This window comes from Dermacentor albipictus, chromosome 6 (assembly GCF_038994185.2).
Source record: "Dermacentor albipictus isolate Rhodes 1998 colony chromosome 6, USDA_Dalb.pri_finalv2, whole genome shotgun sequence".
Classification (NCBI taxonomy): domain Eukaryota; kingdom Metazoa; phylum Arthropoda; class Arachnida; order Ixodida; family Ixodidae; genus Dermacentor; species Dermacentor albipictus.
Window position 1 is genome coordinate 142,496,153 of NC_091826.1, and position 10,623 is coordinate 142,506,775.

At 42.0% G+C, this 10,623-nt stretch overlaps 1 long non-coding RNA gene across 2 annotated transcripts; it reads right to left on the bottom strand.

Annotated features, from left to right (window-relative positions):
• Nucleotides 1-465: 465 nt before the first annotated feature.
• LOC139061389 (uncharacterized) lies at nucleotides 466-5,452 on the bottom strand. 2 transcript variants are annotated; one of them, XR_011515429.1, is made up of 4 exons: nucleotides 5,067-5,452; nucleotides 4,829-4,997; nucleotides 2,422-2,529; nucleotides 466-637 (listed from the first exon to the last, which is right to left on the bottom strand). It is a non-coding gene; the product is annotated as an uncharacterized lncRNA (long non-coding RNA). The 2 variants fall into 2 exon arrangements; XR_011515428.1 differs by lacking the exon at nucleotides 2,422-2,529 and having other exon boundaries at nucleotides 5,067-5,420.
• Nucleotides 5,453-10,623: the final 5,171 nt, after the last annotated feature.

Genomic DNA, 10,623 nt, shown 5'->3' on the forward strand with positions numbered 1-10,623 from the left:
TGCCAGCTGCTTGACCAAAACAAGCAAAATGTACTTCGGATATTCTACAATTCTGTATGCATTTGGTACAATAAAATTTGTTTCAAGAATGGACAAATGCAGTGATGGTTGTATTGAAAACTGCAACATGCCAATTTTAGTTTCATGCTTCATTAATTTTCTCAGAGCCCCAAAGAAAGCATGCGAGGTTTGAAAATATATCATGCGACGAAGTGCTGGCCTGCCAGGATATTAGTGCACTCGGTCTAGAGAACTGATTGATGCTGCACATACATTGAACATGGTGGCCATGACCATTCCTCATGAATTGGCATTCCCTGCCTAAACCACCTCACCAACACAGCCTGTTAACAGCAAGAAAGCTGTCGAGGCTTCCAAGAATTTCTATGCACTATAAGTATCGCCCTACTGAAATTACTCCATTTGTTTGCTGACAATTGTCTTGACAAAAGTGAAAGCCGAATCAGTTGTGTTCGATCAGTTTTATTTACATACAACCTATTATAATGTGGACCTTTCTTCCCCTCTTCAACTGTTCCACAGCTGCTGCTGCCATCTTGCATGCCACATCGAGGAGGGGGCGGGGGCAATGTACATGGCAGGTGCATGGGAGGATTTTCCAAGGAACTCTGGAAAGCTGTAATCAAATTGTGGGCAAAGTTTAAAAAGTCTTAAATACAAAAAGGGTGAAGAGTATTGTAACCTTGTACATGATCACATCACATGTTTCAGCTGCAGCTGTAAGTGCCTTGTCTCAACCAAGCTACAGTTCTTGCAATGTTCCACTTTGTGATACTCAGTATGAATTGATAAGACTAGCTGCTATTCTAGTGGTTGTGCAGGCCACAAGGGAACAGTGCCTGGCCTTTTTGCTCGTATGTGTAAATTTCTCTCTTTCGGTCTCGCCCAAGTCACACCAAAATGTTATCCACAAGTGTCGTGCCAAAAAGGCCTGGCAACATCTCGTATTAAGCCGTTTGACCCATTTTATTGCACTGATGCACACGGTGCAACCAAATGTAGGAAATGACATCGCCTAGGTGATTAGTAAATTACCCTTCTAAAATACCACAAGAGCAACTTTGCTGTGGCAAGAGCCTTAGCAAAAACATAAGAGACACAAAAATGAAGGAAAAGCGACACCTTCAAGTTCCCGCACCAACTCACCGTGACAAGCACAGATTTTGACAGTGTCTGCTTAAGCTTAGTTATTTGGAGATACATGCAGTTGAATGCTTTTACGAGCATTGAGATGCCCCACTATGCTAGCTTGCCTTTTATGGCTATAGAAAGTTGTATACTGCCACAAGTCTGCCTATTCCGATTAGAATCTATATTGAAGTTGCTTTGAGCAACAGGTGGTGTTCTATTTCAGCGCTAATGATACATTGAGTGTAGTGTGCCTGGAAGGAATAGAAAAAAGCATTGCAGAAGCTGCAGTACTTTGTGCTCGCTGAATGATCACACGAGAAGGTAAAGATGCCATCAGAAAGCATCTTTCGTATGGAGTCTCTTTATAAGAAAAACACTACAACTAGACATGGTGACAGTTGTGGGCAAACTAAAATATAATGATAGTTCAAGGTGTGGTATGGCATGTTTATGCTATTTCTAAAAAAATAAACACGGCAAGTGTGTCCATGCCAACAATTGACACAGGATGTGCAGATGCAAAACTGCAATACAGCACCACGCCGTCAAAACGACAGTATGCAAGTGGTGGTCCAGCATCAAAACTTCAATGTCCCCACACTGCAACACTGGGAGGCCATGCTGCGTGACAGAAGCCTGGGTGGCCAGCAGGCACTGCTCTGTCGGGCACAGGACGTGGCAGCAACTATTTCTCCTAAGGATTCAATGAACGGATTTCTCTACCTCACCCACCATGCGATGCACCATGTGAGGGAATGACAGTGCCACTACTCTCACAGGATATGGATGGTGCACAACACCACCTTGAGCATCGGAGCGCACGTCTGCCTGTGAGCTCTGTGTACTACAAACACAAGTGGTGCATGCAAGGTAACATTTAACACATCACTGCCAAATGTCATCAATGAACAGAAGCAGCAAAGAAAGCTGCTTACATAATTTTCACAGTGTGTCGGAACTGCATATTTTTTACATCCTGTTGCATGCCGCATTGTTCATCACTGCTAAAAAGTGCATAGTTGCATGGTACTTTTTTTCGATTTTGTGCACTTTCTTTTGTCTTGAAAAAATAAAGCAGATGTCTCTCAATGAGCCGTAAGTACTAAAGTTGCTCAAAAGGGTAGTTTACTGAATTGATTGCATTTGAGTACTGCAGGCCTAGTTTCTTTCGGTCTTTCTCTTTTAAAGCCTCGGCACAAGTTAGCTGAAACACCCTGTATACTGGACAGCTTGCCTGGCTGCCCGCACCACCGAGGCGGGGTATCTTACGTTTTTGTGGTGCACTTGTCGCCGTCTCGTAGCACCGGTCGTCCATCCTTATCGCGCACACGCCAGCGTCGTCTGGTGTTCCAATTGGCTGCAGCAAAGCGGACAGCTCTGGCGGGCAGGAAAAAAGTGGTCCACGAGCGATCGGGCTTGCTGCCTCGTTTAACGCCTGCTTTTATACGCCTGGCCAACAGCTTTGCCCGGTTTAGCCGCTCCGTCTTCAGTATGAACGTGCCTTTAGAGTAAAAAATCAACAGCTTACGCTTCCACATTTTTTGCTTGGTAGCTACATTCAATTTGCTTGCTCCTCGTCTTTTAGATGTCTAGGCTCCTCACATTTTAACGTGGCTGAATAGTGCACAAATCAGAAACGAGAGTTTCTGTGGCCTAGCCTTCTCACACTTGCAAGGATACCATCCAAAATTGACCTATTTTTCTTATGAGGTGCCCACTGATTATGAGGATGCTGACATCGAAGGATCTCGAGTGGTTCTCTAGCATTTTGGTGACAAACGGAATACAGTAAATGCCGAGCTACAACTGACTTGATATCTGTCAGCACCAATGAACGCAGTAGTTAGTATTCTCACTAAATTGAGAATCCAGCCCAACAGCAGATGGACACCAGTGGTTTGAATCCCCCGTGTTGGCAAATTTAACTGGCTGAAATCAAGCATTTAAAAGACACGCACTTAGTTCCATCCCTTCAATCTGTGAGCATAATGAAGATCAAAGGTCAGGTTATGTGGCTGCAGCACCTTCTGTTCATGCAGCATACCTTGTGTGCAAGCCACATCTATTTACAACAGAAACAGCGCTTTTCCACCCGTGAGCAAATGTTTGGAGTTAAAATATGGTAGAATTTTTTATCCAGCCAACGCGTGCACGCTGAAATCCAAGTGGTACAGCCAATATGTGCCTGTTTAATCACTGCAATGCATTGAGACACTTCCGACAACGCACGGCTGTACCAGAAAAGGTTTTAATTTTTTTCACCAATGCTATGTACTTATGAACTTTTATGAATGTACCTGCAGCTTTCGCAGGCTTTCGAGTAGCTCGAGCGTAAAGTGGCCTGTGTGTTATTGCTATTCAGCCGGAGTGCAATAGGAGCCAGTCAAATGAGTAAAACATGAAGTCAATGTGCACACAAAGACTACATGTACCCTTGCATGACTTCGTGCTACAGGTAGCTAACAGCTTCCAATTCACAGTTCTTGTAATATGCTTGTGGCAGCCATCTACAGTGATCTATTTGATTTAACGGGGATGTGTATGTTGGCTGAAAAAGAGAAAATATGCTAGGAAATATATTAACACCGATGGATGCAATATATCCTTTCCGGTAGAGTTTTGCACAGAAAAGTTAGCAGATTCCATGCATATGTGAAAATCCGTTATAAGTGAAGCCTTTGTAATGTTCAGTAAAATGCAACCACTCGTTCACTTCTATAACTCTGCACACAATGCATGACCTGGTCTCGTTTAGTTCATTTTTGTCCATACTCGGTTGCTTTCGATGCTGACTTTCCAACTTCTCTGTGGCTGACTTCTTAAATTTCCTGTTGTATACTTAATTTCTTGCCTCTTGTTGTACGTGTCTACCCAGTGGTACATGTTGAGCTGCACTTAACAGGTAATCCAAGGTGCCATTTGGACACATGCCAAGCAGCACATATCCAGTGCCATACACAGTGACCAATATTGGCAGGACTGCAGCAGCCACCACCCACTAAGCAAGGAAGAGAAAAGAGGGTTTCGTTTTAAGAACCGCTCATTAAAGTTATTCAATCAATCAATCAAAAATATGTAGCAGCTTGCATATGTAGGAATGCGATTTATTCGCGATGCTAATAATTTGATCACCTGTTTTGGTAGCTGTGGGCACGAGAAATTTAGACACCTAACCGCACCAAAATTCAGCTATTATGAAAACGCGGAATTTCGATCAAAAGAGTCCATTTGCCGCTGTGGTGGTTTGAAGGACGGCGACAGAATAAACCAAACATTGTAGAAAGGGAAGTAAACAATCTGCGCAACCGCTCTATCGCGTGTTTGACAAAGAAATTGACGAAAAAATGTGCTTAACGTGATTCAGAAACATGTCTACACAGGAACGTTCAATGGTAGAAATTACACTTCACCGCTACAGAGTAGCGAAGTTGCCCTGAATAGTGGGACCAATATTTTCCGACCGCCCAACAAAGGGTGAAGTGCGCACAGTATGTACGGCAACACTTGCTTTGTTCACCGCAGTAATGCCACCCTGTAATGGAGACAACTACGACAAACGGTCCGCATTTCTTCAGCAGCGAGGAAAAGTGAAACATTTTTTTACCGAGTCAGAAATAAGCCAAGCGTGTTCCTGACGGTATGTAACGGCATGGCGCTGGAAAAAAGGGGTCCATACCTCGGGGTTCAAATTCCGCAGACACGGCATGCGCTTCAGCGTAGCCGTCAATTTGCGGTTGAGCAAGCGACGTTTTTGCATTTTCTGTTCCGCATCAGCATCTTCTAGCCAGCGAGAGAGCACCTTGAAAACCAGCACGACGGGCGCCGTCTCGCTGAACAATCAAGGCCTAAAATTTAAAAGAAAACACAACTATTAGCGCTTATTGTTTCAAATTCTGTGATTTCAGTAGACTTACCTTGATGTTGTTGCATATTTCTTGTAGATCCATGTTGCTTTCACGGTCATTTCCGCCAACATAAAGAACGGCGAAATCGACACGCTCGAAGCGCATCGTGGAGACAGCCCACGCCAGCCACACTGAATTGTAGCCAGCAAAACTGAATGTGCAGTCTTTAATAGACTCAATTAGGCGCAGGCGCGACCTATTAAAGAATTTAACCTGACTCGCCGACAATGACGCCGCGCAAGGACGGCATGAGTGAACACGATCCAGCGAGGCGTAACAAGACCACGCGAACGAACCTACGTGAGCCGGCAGAAACCACAGGGATTTAGCAGCAGCACCTAGCAGCGTCTTTCCCTAGGCTTACAAGTACCTATCTGGGGGCAGGGAGTACGGCACTGGCCCACGTCACATCCGGTTTGCCTCTAAACCGGGTACAGCCGGCCTGCGGGGATACGCTTCTGTTCGAACGGGTGCGTTGCGTTCACCCAAATAGCCAACTTGTTACTGATTTGGCTTGGCTCCCGTTGGATTTTTAAAAGGTAGTGGTAGTGCGCTTTGGACATTTCTTGAATTTCTTGTGAGCGTCTGTGAAACAGGGTGTAACCTATCTCTATGGCGAAACCTTTTCGAGGTGTCTCTGTGTTGTATTTTTGATTTAAGTGGTATTCGCTGTCGTGGTTAGTTTGTTTGGCTCGTTAGTACATGTGCAAATGGTCTTTTGTGATGTTCTGGAGTTGTGGAAGGTCGTCGCCCCTATTGCAAGTACTTGCGTTGTCGCGACATCATTCGAACACTATACAATCAGAGCAGATACAAGTGCTATAACCTACTCCGGTGGTTGTGTAGGCGTCAGCTGCCGAAGTATTGGGCAATGCACAGTGGGAGCCCGTTTTATCGGCGGATGCGTGCTTGCACCAACTCTGACGAAACTCTGATCATTCGGGACCTATGAAAGCAGTGCTCTGTTGTTTTTGTTCCCTGCTTAGTTCGCCTGTTTACATACTCGCCTGAATGTGTGCCATTGTGATTTGTAAGTTTTCCCCCGTCGGTCTGTACCAGATACCTCGCATTCAGCTGCTTGTACCCTGTGGTCGTTTTATAACTTTGCTGCGGAATTTTGTCCTTAAGTCGAATAAACTTGGGAAGGAAATCGTGAAGCTTTACTCCCGAAAAGCGCTTGTACGTCCATAGAATTTACAGTTCAAATGAAACACATATCCTCATTTAAATTTTAGAAGAATTTATAATTTCAGTGAATTGAAATTGCAGATAAACAATTCAATAAATTGAAGATTTCTATATGCACACCAAATAAGTTCTGCAAAGTAAAACGGTTTGTTACATTAAAGTTCCATATATGGAGGTCTAATTGTACAAAATTGATTGATATAGGGGTTGATTGGATACAGGGTGTGCATATTCACACGCCTGCTTCCTTAGTCAGTCGTTCCATGCCGGTCTACTTGGGCAATAAACCAAGCAACAATGTTAATGTTTTCAACTGTTCATATATCGGGAGCACACCAAGAAGGTGATCTAAAACCTCCAGGCATATGGTGACTTTCTGTTCCAAAAGAAAAAAAAGTAATAGTAATTATGTGTACAGTGGCATAGCAGAGTAAACAAACAAAAAAGCTGTCTTTTTAAGACAATGCTACATTTTTTTTCCTAATTACAGCAACCGTGCAAGGTGTTCTAGATCAGTTACAATATTTGAAAATTCATTGTGATGGGCGAGTCTGTTTCCCTTAGTGTTATAATGGCCTCATATTCTTGCGAAGTTAATCATATTACTCCTGTATCCTTACTACATTGAACTCCTGAAATGTTTTAGGACATTTCATGGTGGATGAGGAGCAGCAGTGTTATATCAACGATATTGCAGAAACAGTTTCCTCAGGTGTTAAGGTTCGGTTATTCGCAGACGATTGCCTGCTTTACTCACATATAACATCCAAAGAAGATCAAATTACCTTAAGCTCGGCATTAAGTAGTATCCATGACTGGTGCTCAAAATGGAAAATGAAAATAAATCACAGCAAAACGTCATTTATAAGAATAACAAACGAAATAAAAGATATTCTTCCATTTGAATACGAAATTGAAGGACACAAATTACAGAAAGTAAGCTACTTCAAGTATCTAGGCATAACAATAAGTGAAAATTTAAATTGGGATAGGCACATTCATAGCTTATGTAGTGCAGCCGAGAGAAAAATGTGGACTTTACGCCGGAAACTAGGGAAGGCAACCACGAAAGCGAAACTAACCGCCTATTTGACACTTGTTAGACCAACTTTGGAATATGGCTGTATCGTGTGGGACCCCTACACAAAAAACCAGATAGCAAGGATTGAAAAAGTCCAAAGAAGGGCAGCTAGATTTATTCTGTCTAGATATAAGTCCACGGACTCAGTCTCGGGGATGTTGTCAGAACTTAAATTACCCCAACTGCTAGAGCGGCGAAGAGTTGCTAGACTTAAGTTCCTCTATCTTTTGCGGGGTAACTTCTTTAACATAAACACCGAACTGTACATAACGAAGCGCTCGGCCCGAACATTAAGAAACAGCCACAACGAACAACTTACAACTCTTCAAGCTCGGATCAACAAATTCATATATTCATTCTTCCCACGAACAATTGAAGAATGGAACTCGTTGCCACAGCACATAACGCAAACAGACTCTGTCAGTTTGTTTGAAAAATCAATACACCTTTACTTTGACCTACCAAATTAACCACGACAGCTCGTTTATAGCGAATTTCACCTACTTGGAAATATGAATGTTGCTGTATGTGCTTCTACTACCGCACTTGTACTTTGTTGTGAACCGCAGGTTGTGTGCAATTAATTTATTTTGTATTTGCATGTCTGCAAGGCTGTGATTGCCAATGCATTTACTGCATTGCAACAAATATTTTCCACCCTGTAACGGCCCAAAAATGGGCTAACAGTATTAATAAATGAAATGAAAATGTGAGGTCACTTACCCTGTACTCTTAAACCATCTATGACTGGAAGCTTCATTCCACTGAGCTGAGCGCAGTGCCACCCCTAGACTGAAGACGACGCTGTGTTTCACAGTAATTGACATGAAGTTTAATTAAAGCTAAGCAACCGCCTCTGTCAAGGAGCGGGGCTGCTGTGCATTTGAATCCAGGTGAAGTGTTGAGTGGAGAATACGGGAGTTAGTCAATCAATCAATCAATCAATCAATCAATTTATTTACCAGAATACTCACTCACAATCAATCAATTTTATTTACCAGAAACAAAAGGAACTGGAGGGACACCTGGGCAAAAAGCTGTCGCAGCAGCTTGACGGAGGCCCAGGGTCCCTTACATGGCAGTAGCACTCACATGATATATACACTGAAATCTTTATACACAACAAACATTACAATTTCGTGCGTATGCATGAAGATGACATTTTACACTTGAATGCAAATGTACTAAAGTGTCACTATAAAGAAAGAAAGTAGTCACGCAAACCATTTTTATTTAGCGTAGCTGTGTGCTTATATTTGTTTAGTACAGTCGGTATATTATGTGTTAAGGACTGTAGGCTGTAATTGTTTCGGAACCATGGTACCTTCCACACCTCGGGGTTTCGTGTAGTATGTTTCGTGTGAGTGCAGAGTTCTAGCTGAGCAAGGGATGCAAAATAATTCTTAACATATTCGGATGAGAAGTAAATCGTTTCTAGTAATCTGTGTTCGTATAATTTATCAACGCGGTTTAGTCGGTATTTGAGAAATATATTATCTGTTGGTGAAAGCCGATTAACGTTATCTATATACCGAACGATTTTCTTTTGAAGTTTTACCAGCTTTTGCAAGTTAGATTTAGATGTTGTAGCCCAGACAAGGTAAGAGTAATTTATATAGGATAAGAAGAGACCATAGTATATTTGAAGTTTTGCTCTCGTAGGTAGAAATGTGCGACAACGTGCCATAGCACCGGTAACCGCAGAGAGTTTTCCGCAGAGATGTTTAATATGGGCATCCCAACGTAAATTAGAAGAAAAGTATACTCCAAGAATTTTAAATTCTTCAACCAGTTCAATGCGTTGGCTCTGAAAATAAATAGCATGATTAATGTTAAGTGGTTTATTTTTCGCGCGAAATATTAGAACTTTTGTTTTCTTTGAATTTACTTTAAGCTTATTTGTCTGTGTCCAATCGGACAAATTTGCCATAATTTTATTACATTTTTGCACAAGTTCATTCGCATCAGAACCTGAGACACACAGTGTGCAATCATCCGCGTACATAATGAATTGAACCTCACTGTTTATGGTTACGATATCATTTATAAAAACGTTAAACAAAAGTGGCCCAAGAATACTTCCTTGAGGCACACCACATACAATACTTAAGAGGGACGAGTTATGTTTATTAATGGAAACGTACTGACGTCGATGTTTCAGATATGATTTGAGTAATTCTAGCGGTTTCCCACGAATTCCATACAAACAAAGCTTCCGAATAAGAATCTCGTGATTGAGGCTGTCAAAAGCTTTACTGAAATCTGCAAAAATGCCGGCTGCGTAGTAGTTGTTTTCGAAGCTCTGCAAAACGTATTCTTTCAGCGCAAGAAGAGCCATTTCTGTGGATCTGTTTTTCCGAAATCCATATTGTGAATCAGTAAGCACACTCTGTTTATTGAAAAATTCCGTCATTCTAGCAAAAATAAGCTTTTCCATTCCTTTTGAAAAAATTGGGAGCACCGATATCGGTCGATAGTTAGACGCAGTGTTTCGATCACCACCTTTATAAATAACCGAGACTTTCGCGTGTTTCATTGCATCTGGAAAAATTGCAGTCTCTAAAATTAGGTTGTAAATGTGCACAAGCGGAGGTACAATAAATTGCAAAACATGTTTTATAGGTTTAATCTGCAAATTATTTACATCTAAAGCTTTACTGTTTTTCAGCCCCATGTACACACTGTATACTTCATATTCATCAGTAGGTGCAAAGAATGCGCTTTCGCGAACAGCATCGCTATGACAAACCACCCCTATGCTATCATTTCCTTCAGCCATATCGCTTTGTGCAGTTACGAAGTGGTGGTTAAAGTAATCGGAAAGCGCTGTGCCTGTTATCTCACGTGAGCCCACGTTCATCGATGTCAAGTGCGTATCGTCCTTGCGGCGGCCTAGAACAAGATTAATCGTTTGCCACGCAATCTCTGGGCGTTGTCTAGAAACATTTGCAAATAAGTCCTCATAGTACGCCGCTTTTGCTTTTCTTAGTGCAGCATTTAGCCTGTTTCTAAATTTTTTGAATGTTTGTAATGCTAATTCACACCGCGTGCGCAAGAAGTAATGATAGAGATTATTTTTTGTTTTGATCATTTTTGCAAGCTCATGAGTAACCCAAGGCTTTCTAACTTCATCTTTACCTATCCTCGAGCCTCTTAAGAGATTTCCTACAACATTTAAGCTCAGCCTTTCTGTTTTTTCTTACAGCATGGTTATTACAGGTGGTACAAAACATTCCATTGTACAGTTTATATAATTCTTTGGGAAAACATCCATCACCTCACTAAACAGGAATAGGC